The 27,228-nt window shown below is 42.8% G+C and overlaps 1 long non-coding RNA gene across 1 annotated transcript in view; it reads left to right on the top strand.

The window, feature by feature from the left end:
- The window catches only part of LOC109314759, a 23,715-nt gene extending 6,096 nt beyond the window's left edge, over positions 1–17,619 (top strand). Inside the window, exons 2-3 of the long non-coding RNA XR_002102365.1 lie at positions 13,647–13,718; positions 17,541–17,619. This is a non-coding gene — a long non-coding RNA (uncharacterized LOC109314759). The remainder of the gene's footprint in view (positions 1–13,646; positions 13,719–17,540) is intronic.
- Positions 17,620–27,228: the final 9,609 nt, after the last annotated feature.

Below are 27,228 nucleotides of genomic sequence, written 5' to 3'. Positions count from 1 at the left end.
GACCGTTTCAGGCTGGACATAAGGAAGAATTTCTTTACTGTCCGAGCCCCCAAGGTCTGGAACAGTCTGCCAGCGGAGGTGGTTCAAGAACCTACATTGAACACCTTCAAGAGTAAATTGGATGCTTATCTTGCTGGGATCCTGTGACCCCAGCTGAAGTCCTGCCCTTTGGGCAGGGGGCTGGACTCGATGATCTCCCGAGGTCCCTTCCAGCCCTGATGTCTATGAAATCTATGAACCCCAGGTGTTATAAGGTTGTGATCACTCTGTTCTTTTCATTTCCCTACATGGAAGGGGATGCTGGCTAAACTTGGGAAAGGGATGGCGTTGCAGTATGGAAAATGAGTGGATCCCAATATAGGAAAGTTTAAGATCTCTTGATCCACTACATTAATCTGCTAAACTGTTCAGACGCCCAGTATACAGTTGTGATACGAGGTTAGAATTCAACTTGTTGGGTCTCCACGTTCCCATACAAATGCATGTTGAGAAACAAAAATAAAACTGACTGTATTATAATCGGATTATAGATTGGTGTGGCAAGCCTTATTTAGGTCTTTCCCGAGGACAGAATGCAAATACCAAGCATCCTGGGGAGTAGGGAAGGCAAAGAAAAGCTATTGAAAATGCATGAGGTTTGCCATTTATACAAGCATTAATATTTAACTTCCCTTTTTCACAGGCTATTACCACTTGAATCTGTGAGATGCCAGGGCTTGCCTATTTTGGCTGAAACAGATTTGATCCTGGCAGCCTTGAAAGGTGCTCAGATTTGATTTTCCTGAGTACATACCCATGCAATGTGTCTAAGGCCAGTTCAGAAGCATTTAGCCCTCCTCCTAGGGAACCTTTCCATTGATTTCAATGGGCATTGCGCTTGGCCTTTGCTGGAGTAGCCAGCAAGGCTCATCTTGCCCTCCCCTTAAAGACAGGGCTCCTTGCATCAGCAGCAGGAGTCTGCATTATTGCACTGACCATAAAATAATTGACTTTCCTAATTAGCTGAGCCTGATCAAAGTGTGTGGGCACAGCTGGCACATAAAACAAAATCAGGAATTCCCCCTTGCTTAAACAGAAAGAGATGCAGGAGGAGGAAAAGGAAGGAAGAAAGAAAAGACACGCTTATTCCTTTTTGCTTCATTCAGTGCTGCTGTTCAGCTGCTCTCAAGATGAATGCTGTAGTAGGTTATTTCTGGGCTATCCCCAGTGTGTGTAAACAAAGTTAAGAGTTATGATTTTGTGCACTGGAAGAAAAAGAGTTAATCCAGGACACCGCCTGGTCTCTGAATAAGCAAATGGCTAATAAGCTAATTCAAGCAGGCAGCTGGGTTTCTTTCTTTACCAGGAGAAACAAAAACACATTCAGGCTTTGATTTAGGACAACCTTTTGATGAACAGGAATGGTATAAGGAAAATATTCTTCTAGCCAATTTGCACATTTTATGGGGATCCGTCTAGGAGGTGGCTGTTACAGGAAGATAAGGATTCTAATTTTGTAATTGAGTGCACTCTGAAAAGACAATTAGGAGCTAATGTGATAAGTAATTGTAAATTATAACAGCAGAAGAAACCCGATTCATAGTCCTCTGTGAAACCTGTATTTGTGCATTCAAATGATGTGTCTGTACTTTTATTCCCTCTTGAACGTACATTTTATTTATTAAATGGGTGTGTGGGGGGGAATAAGGTTTCTGCAGAGTTTTGATTAAAACCTCAAAATTAAAAAATGTTTGGAGTGCAAATATCTCAAGCTTATATTCTTAGGACAGGCTAGGAACAGTACTAGGTGGGACAATAATTTTGGCCCCCCTGTTGGGAACAAGAACAGCCTGGGTCTGATTTGGAAAAGTGCCTGAATATTCCCTCCAAAGTTTGCAACAAGTTGTAGGGACTCACTTTGTATCAGTGTCAGGAATACAGTGTTCAAGTACAATCAGGAGAGCAGGTGATAACACAACTCACTATAACACAGCTCACCACCTATCCCAAGCTGGGGACAGGGGAAAAAGCTTTGGGCTAGGGGCAGACATTACACATAAACTGGTTTAAGTGATCAGAAACTGGTTTAAACCTGTAACAGAACATAAGTTCAGTGCACATAAACCAGCTTCAAAATGTTCGAAAGTGGTTTGAGATAAATCTGGCTGAATATAGTATCAGTCTTAACCAATTGAGCTCAAACCAGTTTATGCAACTTTTGTCCCTCATAGGTGAAGGGGGCAGGGAGTAGGGTTATTCCCTGCTCCCTCCGGCGTCCAGTGGAGGGGGCAGGCGGGGGCTTATTCTGCCACTTGCCCCATGCACAGAGCAATTGGTGGTGGCGATCAGACCCCTCTGCAGTCCCTTGGGGGCAGAGGGGAGAATAATTCCTCTCCTTGCCCCTTCTGTCTTAGGGGCCATGCTGGCTGGCCAGACTACACCCTGCTGCTGCAGCAGCGGGTGGGGGGGGTGTGCTTGGAGGACCTTTGCTCGGGTCGGTGGGCCAAGGAGGGGGGAATTAAACCCTTCCCTTTCCTGTTCAGTCTAGGCTACTGCCAGAGCCTGGCTATGCCCCTGCCATGAGCAGCCAGCAGAGAAATACAGGTCCATGCTGGTGGGATGGGGGGAGAGGGAATAAACTTCTTCCCTGCTCCCTTCCAGGGCTGGTGTCTAGCCAGACACCACCCCTGCCTGTCCCTGCTCTGGCTGGGGAGCAGAGGGGTGAGGCCAGCCCTGCCCCACTGCAGTAGCGAGCACAGCCCCGCTCAGACAGCACGCTGCAGGTGGGGAAAGCTGCCGCAGACTGCATAGGGTGAGCAGTGGCAGCAGCGGTGCTGGGGGGGTTTAGGGGTTGATGACCCCCTCCGAGCCTCAGTGCTGCCATGTGCCTTACACAGTCTGAGGCAGCTCTGACCCCTTGCTTGTGACCCCCACTGGGAAGAGGCCCATGCTCCAGGGCACCAAGACAGGGGCTGAAGCCCCTATCAGGGCCCTGTCTCCTTGCCACTCCAGCAGCTGTGTATGGGCACGGTCAGAGGCCAGCTGGCAGCGTCCCTTAGGTGAGGGGCCAAGGAGCATGGTTATTCCCCCCTCCCTCCAGCGTCTGGTAGAGAGGGCAGGATGGGGATTAGTCCACTGCTTGCCCCATGCATGGAGAAATTGGTGGCGGCAGTTGGGGTGGGTAGACCCCAGCTGTGGTCCCCTGGAGGCAGTGGGGATAGAGGGGGGAATCACCCCCCTCCATGCCCCCTCTGCCTCAGAGGCCATGCCCCCACTGCTGTGGCAGTGAGGAGGGAGTGTTCGGCAGACCCTGGCTCTGGTTCATGCTGGTGGGTCTCAGGGAGGATTTCAACCCCACCCCCCGGCCAGTTCAGTCCAGGCGACTGCTGGGGCTGGCCACACCCCTTAGTACATCTTCCCTGCAGCTGAGGGCATGCTCTAGTGTGCCCCTCCTCCCCTGGCTCCTGGCCTGAGAAACTGCAGCCATGTGCCTGTATTTCCTCAGTCCAGAGGGAATGTCTGTGCATCTGCAAATTGGTTCAACATAGACTAATTAGACTAATCTGCAAAGATTGAATCAATTTAGACTCTGGCTTTTTGAATGTCTGTCCCTAGCCTTAGGGTCCAGTTCTGTAAACCCTTACTCAGTTTAGGCACATGCGTGATCCCATGGGTGTGAAACTCAGAAGGCTTCGAGTTGAAGAAAGATTGTCCAGTAGTTACGGGGCTATCCTAGGATGTGGGAGGCTTTGTGTTCAAATCTGTGATGTGTTGGACACCTGTTCTGGCCTTAGTCAGTCCATCTCTTCATCCTTCAATTTCTCATCCATAATGCAGGGGATGATAGTGAGGTGCTGTGGTGACGGAGACCATTTAAATATTTTACAAATACAGACCCTGTAGCTGAGGCTGCTTTAACAGTATCTGTCTGTTTGGGTCTGGACTGGCTTTCTACAGAGTCCCCCTTGGAGTGACAGTCATGAGTACATGTATCCAAGTGTATATCCTTCTCCAGCCAAATCTGAAGCTTCCAGGACCCCTGACAAACACGGCTGCAGCAACTAGTCATTTGGGATTCAGCTGGTTGCGTATGAGCTCACTTTCTGCAATGTTTAGTCAGCTCTGCTTTTCAATTCTTCTTAACTGTATGTGTAAACTACTTGAGCCTCCTTCCTAAGGGTTTTAACATGCTTTTATAATCAAACATCAAAGAAGTTTCAAGTAGCTGAAAGTAAAAACAAAAAGTTGCCAAGGGTCCACCAAAGTGCTTTGCTTTATTAGCTTCCTCCTGGTTCATGAGTCAGTCCTCCTCAGGACTGATTTATTAATTAATTTACTGGAGAGTTATCTAGAAACATGTTGAAAAAAGAATCACACGGCAAAAAGAAAGGGAGTCTAAAAATCCCCCAGCCTGCTTAGCTGAACTGGGTTCCTGCTGATCTGTGAATGGAATTGTAAGGTGAAAAATGCACACTGAGTACTTTTCCATGATTGTAGGCTGGGTGCCTTGATCAATGGGAAATGCATTGGGATTTCAAGATATGAGGCACAATACTTCCTTTTGTGGGGCAGGTAGCAATCTTTCCCTGGTTTATAGCACCAGCAAATAATATCAATCTCTGCACTGGTCCCAAATATTAGATAGAGCAAAGGAGCTGCATGCTTCCTGCCTTTCCATGCCTCATGCCATTGGCTTGCTTTAAGGCTGTCTCTCTCTGGGACTTGGTTACGTGATGGCTGCCATATTGACTGAGAGAGGGACCAAGCACCAATACCAAAAGCATGAGCCAAAAGTCAAGAGATATCTAGTTGGGGCTGTAACAGGCTCACAGTTGCTGTTGAATGTCAGGGGTGGGGGACTTATAAAAGGCATTCACAAGTTGGTTGTAATAATTTCTGCTTGCCTAGAAACAAGGTATCAAATAGCCTGCATGAGGGGGGCATATGGGAGTGTTCCTATTCTCCTGTCCTCTTATGACATTACTAGCAAATTGCCCATCAAAAATGATGGCGGGGGGAGACAGAGTGCCACCACCCTGCACCACTGCCACCTCCCAGGAGCTTGCATGTGATGGCCACTGCTGCCACCCACTGCCCTGCCCTCCGCTGCCTCTGCTCCGCATCCAGCCGCTTGCCACCCCACCCACTCTATGCCTCACCCCACACCATCCCCGCCGCTCCACATCTGCCCCGCGTCACCCACCCCTCCTCCCTCCTGCTCCGTGTCTGCCTGGCCCTGTCCATTGGAGCCATGCCCCACCCGTCATCCTTGATGGGCATTCTTGATGCAGCACTGGCTGGAGCCCCATGCTCCCCAAAAGCATTACGGACAGACGGATAGACACACAGACAGACGGACTAAGCCCTTTATATATATATATAATATTCCAAGTGGTAGTCTAGCCTGAAGTGATTATATCTGCATGTTTGTTAAAAACAGTGAGCAAACAACAAAAAAGAAAAGAAAAACCCCATGAAAACTCCCTGCAGAAGCAGGGAATAAAATAAAAGATAAATTTTAAAAAATCAGTAGTTTACCAAGGTGTCTCCTGTGCTGCATCTGGGCCTGTGGATCAGTTCTACTCAGTATTTTTATTCTCTTTATTTTATTAAGTTGATTCAAGCTCAGATCTGGTATCAAAGGACAGGGACATTTTGTGCTAGATACAGTGTTTGGCTGGAAATAACAAAGTCAGTCGTTGCTCTCTTATTTCTGATCTGAGTCTATGGGCAAAAGCCAAGAAGGGATAGAATTTTTCATCTTATAAATCCAGACTTTTATTCCTCATTTCTAGTAGGCTTATTTCTTTATCTGGAAAATCAGGTAGAAATATAGTCTGTGCCATAGTTACCCCTATGTATTTTATCTAATCTAATTTATCTAAGGTATTTCTAGGCTGCCCATCACAATAGTATCTCAGTATTATTTCATACCTCCAGAAGAACACGTAACACTTCTTAACCTAAATACACTTGTTTTTGACTTTTAACTTCAGCGGGATTGGCAGAAACTCTCAGTAAACTCAATAGGATCCAATACTTCTTTCTCTGCAGGAACTTCCACAATTCAGATAGTCTTGACTTTAGTTGATAGTTGAGTTGTTCCAGGCATTGTTTCCCCCAGTATTGGATCATTTTAAGAATAGGTGATTTATTTTGATGTATAACTCTTTTGTTCCTTAACTATCCTTTTGGCTATTAGGTCTTCTCTTCAGGTCTATTCAACAACCAAGTTATTAAACTTGCTAAAATACATGTTTTTATTGTTTTTCCCTAACCTGGATATGGAAGACATGACTTGTTTAGCAGTAGACACATTTTATTGTACTATTTCTCTTGTTCTAGTGCCTACATCAGGCTTACTCCAGTGTCTTTGGTCTCTGACATAACTACGGTAGCTTTAAAGAAACACAGCATTTCTCTTTGCTTATAAATGTGTTTTATTATGGTATTTTTTAATGAGCTTTATACAGCTTCAATCTCTTTGCCAGAGAGAGATTTCATTTCTTATATTTTATTTATTTCATAGTATGTTGAATTTTACCCTTTCCTTCTTAATTCTTTAGTGGTATTCTTTATAGGTATTAGTTCATTCTTTACTGGTATTAGATGTTTTTAACTGGGGAAAAAAGGGAGAACCTTTAATGACACTTTTGCAGTACCCCCATTTTTAAACTAGTTGAGAGAGTGGTAGATCTTTTTCATTTAAAAAATAAAGGGAGGGTTTTTTCATGCAAAAAAAAATGAAATGCCACAAAAAATCTCTCCTCCACCCCTTTTTATGATCTCCTCTAATTTCTATAGCTAACACAAGTTCTGGTATAGCTTTTTGATTTGTATTAGACACATCGATCATATTGTAAGTATTTTGAATATGACGGTTGAGGCAATAAAATACTTCTGTAGGAATCCAGTGACAATTACAATGCATTTGTGCATGGAAAAATCTCAGCTTCTCTGATTATAGATATATGGATTAGAGTATTTTTCATAGGATGTCATTGCAGAGCCTGTAACAACAGTGACCAGCTGCGCTGCACAAGTCAGTGTGACTGGAGCCAAGGGAAACCCGCACGTGAGTGAGTGGTCCCTCATGACTACCCTATTCATAATAAATGAAGAGTTACCCCTTTAAAAGACAAAAGGAGTCAGCTTGCACATGGTGGTTCCAATCTTTCATGGGCTTCATAATGGCCCGGTTATGGCCCTGGGTTCTCAGCTTTGTCCTAGAAATAGATGATGAAATCTAATACTGGGAGGGGTGGAAGGAGAAGTGCGATTAGCTTCACTGCTGAGATCATACTGGGGCTTAATATGTGACAGGTTCGATAGATTGACTACTTTCAGTTTCCCCAGTCGAGAGTCTCAGAACTGTTGCAGAAATGGCCGCGCCAGTTTTAACAGGTGCCAAACCTACAGCAATTTTGTGCATCAGCATTTTTTTCGCTTGACAGTAAAGCTAAAGCACTAGTGCAAACTGCTAGTACATGGAGCTGTTAGTGCCACCATAAAAACAGCAATGTAGGAAAATAGCCGTAAGCGGGGAACGGTTGAGTAGTTTCAGCATTATTATATTGTACCTCCAAACACTGCCAGTGTGGGAGATCTGAACAGTCCCAAATGCCATCTTTCTGTTCTGAGTCCTGCTGATACACGGGAAAGGGCCATGCGGTTACTTTGCTGTGAATGTGCTGCTATGGCCTGATTTGTCATAGAAAGCCTCGTCTCCTGTGTGCCGCATCCAGTTCCCTATTCAAAGCTCCTGAGGGTGGTGTTGAGGTGCAGTTACTGCTCTTCTACAAGACAGCTTTCTTCAGTCCACATTATTTCTTCTACTGCCTGTAGATATCTCTTCGACGAGGATCTGCCACAGTCAGCAGAACTCAAAAGACAAACAATAAGAGAAAAAAAAATATTTGTAGTATATGCTTACTGTACTGGAAGAATAACGCGGCCTGTTTAATCTTGTATTGATGCAAGAGTTTGTGGCTATATAGATTACTTAAGTCTACAGGCAGGTTAGTGTGGAAAAAAATGGTACCTATGCATGTTTTTCACCAATGCCAGTTGCCTGTCCGCACAGCCAGTTGGTAGTTTTGCCATTCTTCTGCTTTATCTCTGAATGTCTCAGCAGCATATCTGCATTCATAGCTGATCAGCACAGCCTAATATGGTAATGTTACTCCTGTTAATTCAGCCTAAGGACCTAATCCAGGTAGATATGATATCAGTGGGATGACTTCAGTGGGACTTGTACCATGCCTTATGGGTATGCAGAAAAAGAATGTATTCCAAGTCAATGCTTAGCAGGTGTATAGTTCAAAAGCTGAATTGTTTGTAGTCTTCCAAAGACCACTGGGCACTGAATAATACAAAAACCGTGTGCCGAAAGCCATGGCAGAATTTCAAGTACAGCTATTTGATACAACATAATTTCTCTGAAAAACATCTAGTTTTGTTCAGCTTTCATAGATTCCGTCAATTAAAGACCATCTTAGCGGGGAAAGCTTACAAAATCACAACAAATTAACTGTGCATGCTGGAGATTTATCTCCACTTCTGTGGCACACCATTTTGTGGCATTCAGTTTAAAAAAAGCATTTAGCATGTGCTTAAAAATGATGAATAATATTTTAGACTTTATCTGGTATAAAGATTTGTGTCACTATTGAAAATTGGACTAATGGACGTTAAAAAAACAAAACAGGTAGTTGCTTCAGATATCTGCTCTGGCCACATCTGATTTTGCCCTTCTAATAAATACACCTAGTTCCTCTACTTCCTTCTTTTGTTCCAGCTGGAAGTGAGTTAGTGCAGGTTTTGACCTCCCTTGTGAATAGTCACCTCTTCTGGTCAGTGCCTGTATGGGGTCGGAGGGGAGATGGAGTCGTATTTTAGGTCAGGCCAATATTATTTATCAAGGGTTGCCAGTCCCCAGCTAGAACCACAGTGGAGTGCAGGAGGCTTCAGCGTAGCTTGACATGAAGTTAAAGGTGCCATGAGCTTCCTCCAAGTGACACTTTGATCACAAACACGATAATAACAACAGCCTTAAAACATCACAAACTGACAGGTTGTCTTCAGGAAGAGGGCAGGGGGAGAAAGCATTTCTGACAAGTCATGTCCTTAGACATAACAAGAAGCGATCTTGAGACCAACCCCTGCAGCCAACCCCGCAAACCTGGGTTTTCCATTCTGACCCATCTCTGCAACCCACTGAGCAATGGTATCCCTGGGGAGGCCCATCCAGACAGCTATGCAACCGAGCTGTGATACATCCTATTTCTGTCTGGGAGACTACATAAAGTAAATTAGCAAATGGTATAAAAATGATGACTGGTGCAAAATGAAACCTACTTGGATCATTTATTTCAGCCAGCTTTGGTTTTAAGGATGGTAACCCTGCATAGAATAATTATGGGGCACAGTCTCCAAAATTATGGGGCACGTCTGTCAATTTTCATTTTCCTCCTATTACACAGCATTCGAAAGTGCAACATTCGCACTTGTAATTTTGCACCCTGTCATTGAACTGAGTGCAAAACACCTTTAAGGACTTGATTTCTGGGGCAAGTCTGGTATTTAGAGCTTCCACTGCCCTACTTTCTACCCACAGTTCATTTTGCAAGAGCAGCAGTGCAAGAAAGATTTTGCACTTATGAGCTGCATCTGCAAAGCCGTCTCAGATTCCGTAAAATCTTGCTGCCCTACACATGATGGGGTGGGTGAGCTGGTAGCAGCACTTTGCTATTTAATCGTTGCATTGAAATTTGGGGGGAGATTTATGGGTGTTTTTAATAACTATTATCAAGTTTGTGTGATGAAAATTGCAGGCATTTTTTTGGTAACAATTACTGGGTAGCAAAGTACAAGTTAGCAACTCCTGTAGCCAGAGCCAGTATGAAAATGTGGGGGTGCTATTTTTACTGTATTTGTTCCTGAATGTGGTGATAGTTAAGGAGGAGAATTTGTCTCATCTTCAGCTGAATTGTCCATGTTATTTCCAGAAGTTTTCTTCCCCAAGCATGGCTTCTGGAAATGATATAAAAGTCCCCAACGATTTGGGAGATGATGTAGAACCTATCCTTTACCAAAAAACTGGGACCTATCCTTTACCTCTTGATGAGGTTTTGCCTCCCATTACTTCACGGACCTCATCAAGAAACTCGTTGCTGCTAACACCTCTCTCGACTGTAGAGTGATTTTAATTACATTCAAGAAACGTCTCTCTTGCTCAGAATGAAAACAGAAAAAAATAAACCAAGATTTATCCCATTGATGAAAAGACCTGCAAATGTCATCCAAAAATGATGCTGAATCAGATTCCTCTGGGACATACATTTCATTCAGAAGAGCTATCTGGTTACAACTCTATTGTTTATTAGACAATAATAGCACTGGTATTTCTTTCTCAAGCAGGTAAAGCCTTGTGGCAGTTTGGCGCTGCTGAAATTCCTATCACGTTCAGAACCTCTTACGGGAAGCTAAAATGGCAGTATGAGATTAAACATTAAAATTTTAAAAGCTTCAGGCTTTAGCAAGAACTTGCAAATTGTGGCTCTCGTGAAAAAAAAAATATATATCAGGGTCGAGGGTCACGCTGCCCTGTTTTGTCTTTGCTTCGATTCTGAAGCCTATCAGTGTGGCCTTATTACTGTGAAATTTTAATTCTTCCACACAAAAATAATTGCTAGAGACTTATCAGTTGGAATTTGAAGCAGCACAAATTACCTTCAGCCTCCCTAAAGCCTTTGATGTACTGTTTGTTTGGAGTTTGTGCTTGCTTGAGGGATGCGATGCTGGGGATAACTCATCGCTGAATTCCCTGCTGTGGAATGGCTACCAGCTGTTTCTCTTAGAACTTGAAAACTCAGTGATTCACAGCAGAGCCAGAAAAGCCATCAATATGCTCATTACCCAAACTAGGAACCAACTAATAAAGAAGAGGGTGGAATTTTGAATTCCACTGTGGACAGTTCTCAGCAAAAAGGAAGGAAACAAGAACACGAAAAAAAAAGGAAAACAGTTTTTATTTTTTGCTTAGGAGTCTATGTTTTGTAATACCTTTAATTAAAATGACACTTCTTCAGCCCGCTTAGGAGGTGCTATCAATCTCGCATCCAGTAATTAGCTGTCTCCAGCGCTGCATACAGACCACTTTTCCTTTCCTTGCTTTTCACGTATTTTTAGTAGTACCAGGTAATTGAAACAAAAAAGTCAGTCTCTAGAAGCCAATAGTCATCTCTGATTCTAACAATGTAGGGCTCTTCTTCTATTGCCTGTCAAGTATCATCAGATAAGAGCACCTGGCTACCACTGACAAGATGGTATTAGTACTATCAGTTTGGGTGTGAGTGTGTGGTGTTTTCTCCTGGGTAAAAAATTAATTTGGGTATCTGTCATGATCCTGCTGTGAGCATATAGTGTACATGATCAGAAAAACTGGCTGGTTAGCAAGCTGTTTATGAAAATCAATAGTAGACATGACAGGTGAATCTTTGAAATGAGTCTTTTTTATTTTTGGTTTCTGGGTTTTTTTCTTCCTTTAAATTACACTTGAAAAATAGCTTTTCTAGTTTCCAGAGGACTTTTTTTCTTCCTTTAAATTAAACTTGAAAAGCTTTACTATTCTATTGAACAAGCACTGGTTCCATTTCTTTTCAGGCAACAAACTAAATGTTGACTTTAAAGATGAATGCTTAATGCGGTTACAATACAGCTGCCTATTCTATAGTTAAATGCTCCATTTTTCACTAATATGGAAGTTGACTACTAATGCTGTCAGAGGCTATTGTTATATGCTGTATATCTGAAGCGATAGTTCATGAGTTCTCTTTATGTTCATTATGATAAGGCTCAGATTATTTAACAACCATGGCTGCACCCTGCCCATCACCACTTACAATTAGGATGTTATAACGATCAATTAGTTAAGGGTTGTATAGTGCTTTGAAATTAAGACTGCTGTATAAATTTGTAATACAGACCTAAGACACCCAAATTTAATTAAGGCTTTTTTTTTTTTTCATCTTCATCAGTACTTTTTAAGATTGGATTTCTTGTGACAACAGTTAAGCAAATGTTGATTTAGCTGAGGAGGCATTAAATTGAATCTGCTGGTCCAGGAACACTTGTTACCCAGAAATAAGAAAGATGAAATCAGCTTTGGGGGTTTTTAGGTAGTGATCTAGGATATGGGCCAAGCAATCCTAAGGGAGGAGCAATACAAGCAGTTGAAGTCCAGGAAACATGCTTAAACTCAACTGGCTATTATTTTTTTGTGTTAATAAAGCCAAGCCTCATGAAGGGGATATGTTTGGAATATTCCTAGTGTGTGGACTTTGACAGCTGAGCGGGTTAGAAAATCCTCCCAGTAACAAATCTGTTCCTAAAATATTTTATTTTATGATGAACCCACTTCAGAAGACTCTAACGTGGTATTTTCTGCCTCTCCATGGTTCAGTTATTTAGGTCCTGAAACAAGGCAAATTTGAGAGAGAGACTTCCAGATGTTTAATAGCAAATGCTCTTTCAGGTATATGGCCACAAGCCTAACAATGAATGGGACTTCAGTGAGAAGAGAATTGGTCCCATTTTATCTAATGCTATACTGACTGTCATGCAGAGGTTTTTTTTCTAGAAAACTGCTTCAGTATTTAACAACAGGATCTGGATTTCTTGGCTTCAAGTCATTTTCAAAACATACAGATTAGCATGAAAAGCTGCATTTATTTCAAATACATAAGTACAGAGGTTGCATTAAGGAAAGAAAATCTTAAGTTGTTCCCCCATTTTATTGCATCTCTGACTTCTAAAGTTAGCTGTGGAATAAGAGACTCTCATTCTGTGCAGAGTTCTCGGGCTGTCATTTTTGATAAGATGAGCTGCTATTAATATTGATTTGTTTTACATGTTTTCAAGACCCAGCCATAGCTGTTATGATCATTGCAACCAAATGTTATGAATGCAGCTAGTGAAAGTTCCCATTGAACCCATTTTAAAAGTAAGTATTCCTGTCTGTCTGTCTGTCTAGCATTATAATGGAGGGTGTGTGTGTATGCTATGAAAGCATTCTACATACTTAATTCTTGTCATCCAGTGCTTGAATAAAGCCAATAGTTCTTTGTGGAGCACAACTTGATTTTTTGGCCTTGGAAGAAAAATTTCCTGTTCTTGCATAAAGCTGATATAAATATATTTTGAACCCTAACTATATCTATATCTATATCTATATCTCTATATAATTATATCTATCTATCTATCTATCTATCTATATATGTCTATATATATTGTTCATTTTAACAACAGCACATAGAGTTTCCAGCCAAGATCAGGCCCTTTCGTGTGGGGCCCTAAAGAATTAAAAATTGAGAAAGAGTCATTTCCTTGAAGACCTAGAAACCATGTGACAATATTGTGACATGAGTACCACTCAGCATCAAGACCAGGCAATAGAAAGCTATGGGCTTCATCCAGATTTCATGAAAATCAAAAGCCGTTGATATTAACAGGAGTTTGATTAAGCCCCAAAAGGGGGGAGTATGGATGTAACGTAAGTACTCTGTCTTTCATTAATTAAAATGATGGGTCTTCCTGTGATATATTAGGCAAAGCAGGGAAGTGTGGAAGCAGGAGCAATAAACTTTGTGTTTTGGTTTGTCTTTTAGAAAAGCATCAGAGATGAAACTCAGCTAGAGTGTGACCACAGAGTAATCCTTTGGAATCGGTACCTGGCTCAGGTAAAAGAAGTGTAATGTAAGATTTGGTCTGGTGGGAACTTTGATGTGTGTGTGTATGCTGGAAGTAGGAGTGTTTGGAAGGAAAAACCTTGCTTGAGACCACCTGACCAAAGCTCTAAGAAAAACTATTTTCAGTATTGTACCAATTAATTTGCTATGGGCACCAACAGTTCCAGAGCAGTTTAGCCCAGGGTTTCATATGACAAGTGTTCACAGGCTAAGAGATGGGGGGATGTCACTCTGGGTCAGATCAAAGTTGGGACATGGCAGAAACACGTTTCATTGGCTTTCTTGTTACATTGCCAACAGGTAAGTTGGAGCTGCCACCATCTTAACATTCATAATAATCTCCAGTAGGAATGAAGCAGATTTTTCTCCAAGACATCCTGCTTATAGGCTTGGCAGAGCTACCCTGGCTAGCGCTACAGATGAAAGGGACTCAGGGGTCATGATTGACCACAAGATGAACATGAGCCTGCAATGTGATGCTGCAGCTAGTAAAGTGAGCAAAACGCTGGCTTGCATCCATAGATGCTTCTCAAGCAAATCCCGGGACGTCATTCTCCCCTTGTACTCGGCCTTGGTGAGGCTGCAGCTGGAGTACTGCGACAAGTTTTGGGCTCCACAATTCAAAAAGGATGTGGAGAAGCTTGAGAGAGTCCAGAGGAGAGCCACATACATGCTCAGAGGTCAGGAAAACAGACCTTATGATGAAAAGCTGAGAGCCATGGGACACTTCAGCCTGTAAGAGCGCAGACTTAGGGGTGATCTGGTGGCCGCCTATAAGTTTATCAGGGGTGACCACCAGGGTCTGGGGGAACGTCTGTTCACCAGAGCGCCCCAAGGGATGACAAGATCGAACAGTCACAAACTCCTCCATGACTGTTTCAGGCTGGGAATAAGGAAGAACTTCTTTACTGTCAACCCCCCAAGGTTTGGAATAGACCTGCCGCCGGAGGTGGTTCAAGCACCTGCTTTGAACGCCTTCAAGAAACATTTGGATGTTTATCTTGCTGGGATCCTATGACCTCAGTTGACTTCCTGCTCCTCAGGCAGGGGGCTGGTCTTGATGATCTTCTGAGGTCCCTTCCAGCCCTAATGTCTATGAATCTATGAAGTCTATAATTTATATTGCCAATTAGTGGGATTTCCTTTCCTCCCTTCAGGTCTGATGTCATAGGATTAAAGGAGGTCATTTAGTCTAACTCTCTGCTCGAGGCAGGGTCATCCCTGACTTAATCATCCCAGCCACATGCCTGTCCAAACTGCTTATGAAAATTTCCAGGGATAGAGATTCCATAGCTTTTCTAGATAGCCTGTTCCAATCATTGAAATGGAGGAAAGCACTAATGTCTATGAAATCTATGAAATGAAGTAAGAGAGGACAAATTTTGCCAGTAGTAGTGTCAGGAGGCAATGAATGAGTTAAGTTTAGTTCTGTGAGAAATGGGAATTATTATTCAGTTGCAGAAACACCCACAATATGGTAGGATTTTCTAAAATGAAAAAGTGTGTTGGTCTTTGGCCCAAGGAACTTTCAGTTCTAAGGTAGACAGAGTAGCCCTGTCTACACGAGACACTGACTGCGCATACCCAACTACTAAACGACTTTGTGGTAACTGGTGTTACACAGTAGTGTCCTCACAGTGCTTCATGGTGATGCTGATTGCACAGTAGCTCATTACTACTGCGCAGTAGCTTCACGGTTTGTGCCCCACGACACTACTACACAGTAATAATGAGCTACTGTGCAGTAAGTGTCTTATGTAGATGTGGCCAGTAAGTAGGAGTGAAATGAAGCAGTCCAGGTGACAATTAGTCAGGCCTTTTGCAACACAAGGTTATGTTATCATGTTTTAGTTTAATGGGGCCTATAAACTCCTCAGACTTGGTGTCATCCATAACATATATCATGATATTAAAAATGGAAGCTGTTAATGGTATGTATACACAGGCTTATTCACTCAGATTACCAAGAGCATACATGGTCTAATTATTTTCACTGTAAACGAGAAAGTATGGAATGCTTCAGTGCATGAATCTCTAACATTGAATAATTCTTGATAAAAAAGAGGCAGCCCATATGGGTGAGCAGATGAAATGCTGATAAACATGGTGAAACAGAGCAGATGCATGAATCATGCCAAAGGATCTGCATTCCTAATGCTTACTGCCCATTAGGGATGTGCGAAGTTTCACCGGGTGTTTCGTTTTGATGGTATTTCGCCTCATTTTGAGGTCGAAACAGCAAAATCAAAATGAAATGAAGGGCTTCAAAACAGCCTCAAAACGAAATGAGGGCACTCAAAATGTTCAAAAGTTTTGAAACTTTTCAAGTTTTGAAGCTGGGCTTGCTTGCAGGGAAACACAAACTAAGGAGAGGGAGGGGGAGGAGGGGGGAAGAACTGCTCTCATATTGGCTGTGTAGCTGGCCAGTGACTATGATCCCTCTGTGAGCAGCCTTCCAATCCCAGTGCTCGGGGGGAGGGACAGAAAAACAGCTGCGCCTTAACACACACACACACACACACACACTCACACACACACACACACACACACACACACACACAGAGTTTTGCTTGTCAGCAGCTTGAGTTGCAGTTTCCCAGAAACCCCTGTACCTATCTCCTTGAAACTTGGTTTTGTGGCCTCAACAGGGGCTAACATGTCTGCAGTTTTCACCCTGCTTTGCCTTAACACACACACGTGACATGAGTTTTGCTTTCAAGATGTTGAGGTGCAGTTTCCCAGAAACCCCTGCACCTACGTCCTTGAAATTTGGCAGGCTTCATGGCCTCAGAAGGGGCTACCGTCCGTGCAAGTTTCATTCAAAACAGGCAGGAAATGACAGTTATAGGAAGTTTTGTGCTTCCCCATCATAGCCTACGGGTGAAACATCGAAACAGCGTTGAGCGAGACAGTTTTGACGAAATGAAACAGAACAGTGCTTTCTAAATGAAATGAAACTCAAAGTGAAACACCGTCCCATCAAAATGGTGAAACGAAAGTTGAAACGAAATGGTGCTGTTTTGCACAGCCCTACTGCCCATGAGGCGGCAGAATTAACTTGAATTATACACCTCTGAAACTCGGGGTACTAAGTGCAATGATAGCATTATAAAACTGAGTCACTGGAGCTATTGCTATGGAAGGAGGGTATTATTAAGAATATATTGACAGATAGTAGCATAATACAGGTTAGGATAATAATAAAGCGGAATTTTGGCTTGCTACCCCGGCTAATGTCATTTAAATAATGGAGTAGAACATTACTGTGACAAGGTTCTCTGCAGTGACTTGACTTCTGTTGGACAAAATAATTGATGTAGATCGAATAACTCTACCTAGTGGACATTAAAGTAGGATAATGACAGTTGCTTATTATAACCTGATTGACTTACTGAGTTCAGACTGGATGGCATATTTTAGAGCATAAAAATCAGAAGTCTGGTCACACACATTTAAAGGTGTATTACCTTTTATGAATTATTGGATTAACTTGTTTATTAGATAATTGCCTCTTTTCATGAGCAGGAATAAGGTATCATAATATCCATTTTGCTGCTTGATATTACTGCCCCATCTTATATAAAAGCACCCATATTAATACAAAATCTCTAATACCTTGTCTGGTACAAGCGTAGAGAAAAGAATTTATCTTGAATAAGGAAATCGTCCTGAGTTATAACTAGTAACATATTCACAGTCTTTTTTCTATTACATAAAAAGGGTATCGCTTCATATTAGGTTGCTTACAGCCATATAATACTTCCGAAACCCCCTGCCAGTATTGTTTGAGAATCATATGTTTTGTTTCCCCAGAGATTTTCAGGGAGTATTGAGCAACAAGTAATAGTCCCATAACCTAAATTCATGCAGCATCCAGCAGCGCTGTCTCTGAGGTATGTAGAATTATGTTTCATGAAATGCATTTATTGTTATACCCATCTTTTTCATACTTCACTTGTTAAGCTAAGTAATGTCACGTGAAGCTTCTCACACTAAGGCAATAACAGTTCTTTTGTGTGGTTCGTTCTTGTGATCCTCTCCCCTCCTACCCCTGCCCCATAAATATCAATATTCTTTAAGGGTGTCATTAAAGGAAGTCTTGGTGACAAACTTATAGATATACTTATATAAGATGGTTTAATAAAAAAACATCTAGCTATTCTATTACCAGAGAAGAGACAGCATAAAACAAAAGCTTCCTTGGAAAGACTATTGGGATTATTATTCTTTCTTTGAAATTCAGACCTTTAGAGAGCATTAATGCCACAGAAAATGTGTCTGTAATCCAAAATTAAAATGGATTTCTAAAAACTGTCATTTTCTAAACAGGGCCATGCTCTGTATATATGTATTTCTCTTTCTGCTGACAAATTTAAAATCTTAAGACTAGGTTCTCAGCCAGGGAAATGGAAATGTTGGGTATTTGTCTTACACTGAAATAACACTTTTAAAGCATGCTTTGTTGAATGAAACTAGCCCATAGATTCCTAAAGTCATCCTTGAAGTCTCATCTGTCCCCCCAGCAAAGGAAAACTGAATGTCAGAATGATCAGCAATACCTTCTAAATCAAAAGGAAAAGGGTTGGATTCTCAGCTGCTGTAAATCAGTGTAATGCCATCAGTGGCAGTAAACTACTATACACCAGCTGAGCATCTGGCTGTGAAAATCTATGGAAATGAAACCTGCTGAGTTTCTTAGCTGTATGCAGGTAGCTGGCTAACGCTCTTTAAAAGTAAATGAAATTGTTTTTTGAGGTGCATAGTCTGATTTTTGGGTTTGGTTCTTGGTCCTGTGCTGTTCAACATCTTTATCCATGATTTAGAAGAGGATGTGGAAAGCACACTGGCCAAGTTTCTGGTTGATACTAAGTTTTGGGGGAAAACGGTCACAGTAGGGAATAGGATGTTGATACTTCTGTAAATTGCACTTCTCCCCAAGCCTGCCCTATCTATTCAATAACGCTATCCATTAGCAAGCCTTGTGGTACATGCTTGAGAGGGTTTGGGCACACCTTTTAGCTCCCTCTTCCCAGCTGACTAAGGGAGGCTACTTTTTATGCCCCACTGTACTAGAAGCACTACAAGAACCCAAGGTCTACAAGGCCGGCACAGGGCCCAGACAGAGACCTGAGTCTGCGTGGTGGCGGTGGTTACCCCAGGCTTGTGGGTGTGCTCCTGGGGTTTGGCCGGTTACAGGCACCCCAGGGGAGACACTGGGAGCTTGGTAGCTGGTTGGACATAGTGAGGTGGGTGGCTCAGTGCAGGAGTGCCCCCTACTGGCCCACCACAGCATTCTGCTCCAGACCCTTTTTTCTATATATAAACAAAAGCTTACAAGCTGTATTAAGTGATGTGAATCCTCCTTGGAGACTTCAAAACCTTGTTAGAAGGAGAAGCAGATGCATGGAAGGGAAAGTAAAGTCAGCATCCTGAGTATGAAGGATACGTTTTCCTGTGTGTGCAATCCTGTGACATGGCTGGGATGGCATGGTTAGTCAGGGATGATCCTGTCTTGAGCAGTGGGCTGGACTATGACTGTGTGAAGTCCCTTCCAGCCCTATTTTCCTATGAATCTATGGTGCTTTAAGCACTGCCCCAGTATCTTTTGTTTTCTCCATCTTATTTCCCCAGAAAAGCTGGGCCAGGTTTTTAACAAGCCCTTCTGCTGTGTTCTAGCAAACCCCAATTCATAATTGTCTCTGAAATGAACAATGTTTAGCTCATTGCATTTTGGCACTGTACAAAGTTGCTCGGCCTGTGCCTCCTGCACAGAGAACTCTTAGCTCAGATTCTGTGAGCAAGAACTTCTTATAAGAGATAATTTATATTGCCAATTAGTGGGCTTTCCCTTCCTCCCTTCAGGTCTGATGTCATAGGATTATAGGAGGTCATTTAGTTTAATGCCCTGCTCAAGGTAGGGCCATCCCTGACTTGATCATCCCAGCCACATGTCTGTCCAAACTGCTCATGAAAATTTCCAGGGATAGAGATTCCATGGTTTGTCTAGATAGCCTGTTCCAATCATTGACCACCTTCATAGTCAGAAAGTTCCTCCTAATCTGCAGCCAAATTTCTGCTGCTGAAGCTTGAGGACATTTCTCCTAGTCCTGTCCCATACAGACACAGAGAAAAGCCCAACTCTATTCTCTCTGTAATCACCCTTAAGGTATTTGAGAACTGTTTTAAACCCTCCCCCCTCCCTTCAGTCTTCTCTTCTGCAGACTAAATAACCCTAGGTCTTTCAGCCTTTCTTCAGAAGTCATGTTTCTGAGGCCTCTAATGTTTTTTGTTGCTCTGTTATTTTTTCCAATCTGTCTACATCCCTCTTGGAGTGTGAGGCCTGGCACATGACCTAGTAATCCAGATGAGGCTTAACCAGTGCTGAACAGAATGGAAAAAAGACGTCCCTTGATTTGCAAGTGACATTCATGCTAGTACAGCCCAGTAGATTGTTGGCTTTTTTGCAACAAGAGCCTACTGTTGGCTCATATTCAGCTCTTGGATACTGTAACTTCCAGGTCCTTCTCTGCCGTACTGCAGCCTAACCAGTCATTTCTCAGTCTGTATTTTTGCATACAATTATTCCATCCCAAGTACAGGATATTGCACTTGTCCTTGTGGAATCACATCTAATTGATTATGGATTACTTTTCTAGTATATCCAAGTCATTCTTAATTGTAGCCCTACACTCCAGAGTGTCTGGACACAGTATTCCAGGCAAAGCCTTAGAGTAGAAGTATCACTTTGCTTGATTCACAAGTGATTTTGCAACTCATGCTCTTTTGTTGCTGTTCCTAGGGATTATCACATGATCCTTCAAATACCAAAAATTGAGTTACATGAAGGAGACAAGCACTCCTTCATGTTGGTACTTTCAGAACTGTATTTATAACAATGGCAATAAATATGCAGCTTTCTCTCATGGAAACAAAAGTACATTAAGTGACAGTGTTTTCACTAGCATGGGCCCCAGGGACAGTGAGACAAAGAAAAAATTATACAAGAATATAGAAAAACAGGCATTCCATTCAATTATTCATTCTTCTATTGTGTTTCAGTTTTTGAAATGGCATAAATTGTTTGAGACAATTGTTTGACACAAACATATTTTATTTTGTGGGTTTTCCATCCCTTTTGTTTAAGGCAAACCAAAACAGGCCATTTAAAATGGAAAGCTAGGCTAAGAAATTCCAAGGGAATTAGGCATACTTGGGAAAACTGGGCACACCTTGGAAGCTAAAGGGATTTGGTAACTGCCTTCCTCTCTGGCAACATTTTATCTCTAATGTCTGTCTCTAATATTCATTTTTAAGTAGCTTAGGGGTAAACAGAAGATGAATTACATTTTTCCCTTGAGGCCCCTAGAATGCAAGTCCCTTCATTGAAATTGTATGTTGAAAGGAAAGTCCTCCAATGACTGAATAGTTTTCCAAGTTTTGGGGAGAAAGAGAAGTGAGATGAAGACAACTGTATTAGTATGGTCTGATACACTCAGAAAGCACACATTAAAATATATTTGCCACGTATCTGCTTTGTGAGTTCCAGGAATTTTAGATAAGGTGAGTAGTTGGTGCACACATTTTTAGATAAGATGAATGGTTGTATACTTTTAAAATATACATCTGGGCTCTGAGCTCCTTTTTTTTTTAAAAAAGAAAATGATATGATCTGGAACAGGAGTTCTCAATCCTGTAACGGAATCTCATTTTACAATAGAAAAACATTTTGGGATCCTTCCTTTTTCCACCTAGCCAGAAAGAAATGAAGTGATTCTGATATATTGTGTAGCTACTTAGTAATAATTTATTAATACCATCTGTTGACCTGAATAATGGCTGTTCAATATTGGATTGGGAAAACTATTGTCACCTAAGGATTCTGGCTTGATCCACTCTTAAGCTTACCAGACCTGTTTGATCCAGAAAGGGAAAAGTTTGGGAACTAACAAGAACAGAAAGAAACAGAATTCTGGCAGTCTTGCAGAGAAAAAGTAATTATCGAGAGAGCTGTTCTGAAGAAAGGGCAGTGCTGGGGATCTCCAAAAAAGCTAGGTCAACTTCAGGGTACCCTTAGGAGACGGTAATTTGTGGGTGAGAGGGACAAGTGTGAGAACTTTTTATTCTAAACTACTTTTTCTGTTATATTCTGTTCCTACTATGAGAAAAAGTAATAAGTAAGTTTTACAAAGGCTGTCTGATTACTGTATTCACAAATCACCAGGAATTGCTAAAGGAAAGAACCATGAGTGGCAAATACAGTTAGCCTTGCTGGGCAAGCGCAGCTGATACACTGGGGAGCATAGCACAAGGGTCGGTCTTAAAGTGGGAGAACTAATATTCCACTTGACCCGAGGGTAAAAAAAATGAGGCTTGACTCATAGGGGAGAGGAGTTGCTCTGTAACCATTAGTCCTGTAACTATGACAGGTTTTGACCCTTGGGTCTGTTTAATCTTCTGGCTCAACAACAAGATATAGGTTTGATACAAGAACTGCCAGATGAAATTCTTAGATAATTATATGTGCCCTTTCTGGATTTAGTTATGGAACTTCATGGACTATCCATTATGCTGGCTCTTCCAAACCACTGGACTATTTATATACAGGGTGACCATACAGGAGAGTGGAAAATCAGAAACGGAGATGGCTGGAATGTTTTTCCTATTAAAAAAAAAAAAAAAAGGACTATTTCAGCCAAAACCACCCCCGTTCAGAGCCACTCCCCTTCCCAAGTCCGTGGCACTACAGCAGGCAGAGGTGGGGCAGGACAGCGCGGTGTGCCGGGCTGTGCCATGCCATTCCATGTCACTCCACCTCTCCGCCCCTGTGTTTCTGGGATGTTCATTTTAATTCTCCCCAGCTGGCTGGCACTGGCCTCTGAAATCCAGGATGTATGGTCACCTTATTTATATAGGGTAAGCCATCCTCCATATTAACTGCTACTGCACTAATGACTTGGACAGTTATTTTCGAAGAAACCTAACTACTGCTCTTCTAAACTCCAGTAGGATATGATCAATGATCATATTTATTGCTTGATATACCTGCAGAAAATGGACTCTCATGTGTATGCTTAATATCTACAGAAAATGAAGTGCACTGTGTGAATGTGTGGGATGGTTTTTTTTCTGCCTAAGTCTTTATTTATTAGCCAGTCTATAATAGATCTACAGAATTTTGTTCTTTTGGTTGTATTCAGATCTGCAGTCTTTGATTTTTCAACAACAAACTATGTTAAACCAATCACAGCATGACAGATTTCTGCATTTGTATGGGCAAAGGAATTTATTATGCTGAGGACCATGAACAAATGCAAATAAAATACCTGAAAGTGCTACTTCTTGATTCTGTATCATTTTCTAGTGGCCTGATAAAGGGAAGGCAATCCAGTATGTTAATAAATTGAAAACAAAACATGATTAGTTCACTTCTAATGAAAACCAGACCCATTTTACAAAGATATTAAAATAATCTGCAGGCAATTAAATGCTTTTTAGAACTATTTTCTGGCATTCAAATGGATAATAGCGTTAGGAGTTCTGGTATGACACTTTATATAGCTTAACTCAGAATCAAAATGTCATTATGTAGAATAAAACCTAGGGATCTGGATATTACAGTAATAGGTATAATATAAAATCCTATATTTACAGGGTAGAGATAAAACTTTGCAAAACTTTATATCATCTGGGTATGAGATGCCACGTGGTTGAGGTTTCAAGGTATTTTACCATTATGATTAGGATGTAATCCTTTACAATGTGGGACCATAAGTGGCAGAGGGCCAGAGAAAATGGGGCTTAGTTCCCCAAATGCAGGGCAGCAGTAGCAGTGCAGGCTCCAGGCATGGGCTCTTGGTGGCTACAGCATGGTGGGGAGGGCCCGCACAGACATGCAACCACAGCCTGCTGCAGGAGGCCAGGAATGCAGCAGCATGTGGAGCAGCACCCAGCAGGCAAATCTGTGAAGAAGGGGTGTGGGGGGGCACATTGAGGCCCTCCATCGTGAGGGAGGGAGTGGGGCAGGAACTGGGCCTTAGGGAAGGCTGCGGGTTGGTTGGAACCCCAGGCGGCTCGTCCAGGGGCACAGGGAGACTCCTGCCACTGCACACACCCTGGGCAAGGCACAGGGGGTGCATGCCCCCTGAATTTGTGCGTGGAGCAGAGGTGGGCTGCCACTGCAGGCTGGGCTCTGTGCCCTACAGATGTTGCCCTGGAAGCCACACAATCCCATTTGTCTCCTGCTGCCGGGTGGGCTGGGGCATGGTGTAGCCAGCACACGGCTTTCAGGGCAATGGCAGCAGGGTGCAGAGCCCCAGCCCACAGTGGCATCCCACCTCTGCTCTGTGCACAAATCTGGAGGCATGTGCCTCTTGTGCCTTGCCCTGGGTCTGCACAGCACCCCTCCCACCATACCCCTGGATGAGCTGCCTGGGGCTCCAATTATCCCACGACCTGCCCCGGGGCCCCATTCACCCCAGCCCCTACCTCACTCCCTTCTTCACCAAGGGGGCCTTGATCTCTCTCCTATGTCTCTTCCCTCCCCCATGCCCCTTCTCCCTCACACACTTACCTGCTGGGCACTGTCTGTGTAGCAGCACAATAGAATTATCTTTTAAGTTTTACTCAGCCCCCACAAATAATATTTGCTCCCTCCACCTGTGTGGGACCATAAGAAGGTTGGTGGGAAAAGTCAGATGTTCTGTATGATGATTTGCAGAGTAATTTCTAGTTCCCTGAAGTATTTTTTAAAATGTAAAATGCCCTTTTAGCTAGCAGTTGCTCAATCATTGTATGCTACTCAGTTGAAAGCCTGAAATGTGGGGTTTGGCAGATTTATAATCTGCTTTATTTCTAGGACTGGTTGGTAGAAAATTGGGTTTTCAGCCAGATGACTATTTTGTGGCAAGTATCAGCTTTCTGTAGAAAATTTCATTTTTCATTAGACACATGATTGCCCTTCAGCTTCCCCACAAAAAAATCTCCAAAATGCCACCATGGTACTTTACAGGATTTGAAGATCATGTGCTGTCCTACTGCTCCTTTATACTGAGTGTCAAGGGTGTTCCCGTCCAATGACATGCTATGACCATGATTTACTGACTTTCCTCAGTAGGTGAGGAGAGCATCATGGGGAGAAAACTGCAAAATCTGACCCAGAAACCCAGTCTATAAAAGAAAACAGGAGCATGAAATACCAGAACTACACCAGAAATTTCAGTGCCATTTCAGAATCAAAATATGTTGGGTTTTGGCTGAAATAGGAAAGGAAGATAAATTTGCATTCTAGATGGAAGTGGGCCATGCTGCAAAACCTGAGTGGATGAACCCCAGGATGGAATGCAGGGATGCTCTAAACCATACTGAGATTTTTCTGCAGTAGTCCAACATTGAAACTTGAACAGGATTAGTTGACATAAAACAGGAAAGCTGTAGGGCTAGATTAAGACCAGTGAAGTCTGTGGAGTTTCCTGCATGTAAATGATCCAGAATGTGGGTAACTGTGTCATGAACTTTATTTGGGGATAAAAAGTCTACTTTGGGAGATTTCTGTCTCCTAATATTAAGGAGGGAGTGTTGGCAGCTGGTTAGATCAGGGAATGGGAAGACAAAAGTCCTCTTTGACTTTGAACAAAAACCTTATTTTGCAAGTTGGTCAGTTAGTAAAATAGATACCGAATTTTTATGTACCCTTTTTATCTGGTGACTGTGAGAATTAAATAATTATTATGTTAGTTATTTGAAAGGAAGCCCCCAAATGTTAGTTATTCTCAACCTTTCTGCATCTTTAAAGTCTCTCCCAAAATCATATTGTGACCAGAGGTCTCAAACATGAGTGAGGTCTCTCCTGAAGTGAAGTTGTCATGTTGTCCATGCAACAGAAATCAAGCTGAGGAAAAAATATCTACTTTCATTAGAAAATAAATATCTCTAGCCCTTCTGGCTTCAGAGGGCACCCTTCAAAAATGAGCTGAATGTGTAAGGGACCTAAGGGACCATGACCCCAGGGGAAGGGGAGTTCAGGAAGAGTGGTTGCTCCACAAGGGAACGATCCTCAATGCACAAGCTAATTCTATTCCATCTCGGAGGAAAGGCAGCAAGAGGCCACAGAAGTCCCCCTGGCTCTCCAGGGATCTAGCAGACCTCCTGAAGCTAAAAAGAAAGGCCTACAAAGGATGGAGGATGGGATTCTCCTGCAAGGAGGAATATTCTGCACTGGTCTGGTCCTGCAGGGAGCAAACCAGGGAAGTCAAGGCTGCAACTGAACTCCAACTAGCTTTGAGCATCAAGGACAATAAAAAGTCCTTTTTCAGATATGTGGGAGCTGGAGGAAAAGCAAGGGCAATGTTGGACCCCTGCTGAACCAGATGAGACAGCTGACAACTGACACCCAGGAAAAAGCCAACTTATTAAATGGGTACTTTGCGTCGGTCTTTCACCAGTCCCGTGGGACTCCCATGCCCACCACGGGACAGGGAGATCCCCTGCCCTCCATTAATGCTGACCTTGTGAAGCAACACTTTGAGAGGCTGGATACCTTCAAGTCAGCTGGCCCTGACAATCGACACCCCAGGGTACTCAAGAAGCTGGCGAGAATCATAGCCCAGCCTCTGGCATGGATCTTTGAAAACCCCTGGTGCTCTGGTGTAGTGCCCGAAGACTGGAAGAAGGCCAATGTGGTGCTGGTCTTCAAGAAAGGGAGGAAAGTGGATCCGGTTAACTATAGGCCTATCAGCCTGACTTCTCTCCTGGGGAAGGTTTTAGAAAAGTTTATTAAGGAGGCCATCCTTAATGGAGTAGCCGATGCCAATGTCCCGAAGGATAGCCAGCACGGGTTTGTTGCGGGTAGGTCTTGCTTGACCAATCTCATTTCCTTCTACGACCAGGTAACCTATCACCTGGACAAGGGAGAAGAGATTGATGTCATATATCTTGACTTCAAAAAGCCTTTGATCTAGTATCCCATGATCACCTCTTGGTGAAACTAGCCAGTTGTGGCCTTGGGTCCCCACGATCCACTGGCTGGGAAATTGGCTCTGTGGTCAGACCCAGAGGGTAGTAATTGATGGAAGTCAATCGTCATGGTGCCCTGTGACTCTTTACTGTCCGAGTCCCTAAGGTTTGGAACAGCCTGCCATCGGAGGTGGTTCAAGCACCTACATTGAACACCTTCAAGAGTAAATTGGATGCTTATCTTGCTGGGATACTATGACTCCAGCTGACTTCCTGCCCTTTGGGTGGGGGGATGGACTCGATGATCTTTGGAGGTCCCTTCCATCCCTAATGTCTATGAAATCTATGGAATAACACAATATCATGTGTTCCTGAGTCTGGAGACAGCCTGAAACAATAAACTCTCCTGTCACACACTAACCTCATTGGGCTGTTGACCCTAAAACCCAGTCCTAGTATTTTAATGTCAACACTAGCTAGGCAAACAGCTGGGCAGTGTGGCACCTTATATACTAACTTGTTCATAGAAACACATGCTTTTTTAAGCTAC

This window comes from Crocodylus porosus, unplaced genomic scaffold, assembly GCF_001723895.1.
Source record: "Crocodylus porosus isolate Cpor-Errol unplaced genomic scaffold, CroPor_comp1, whole genome shotgun sequence".
Classification (NCBI taxonomy): Eukaryota; Metazoa; Chordata; order Crocodylia; family Crocodylidae; genus Crocodylus; species Crocodylus porosus.
This window is presented reverse-complemented; position numbering and strand designations above follow the sequence as displayed.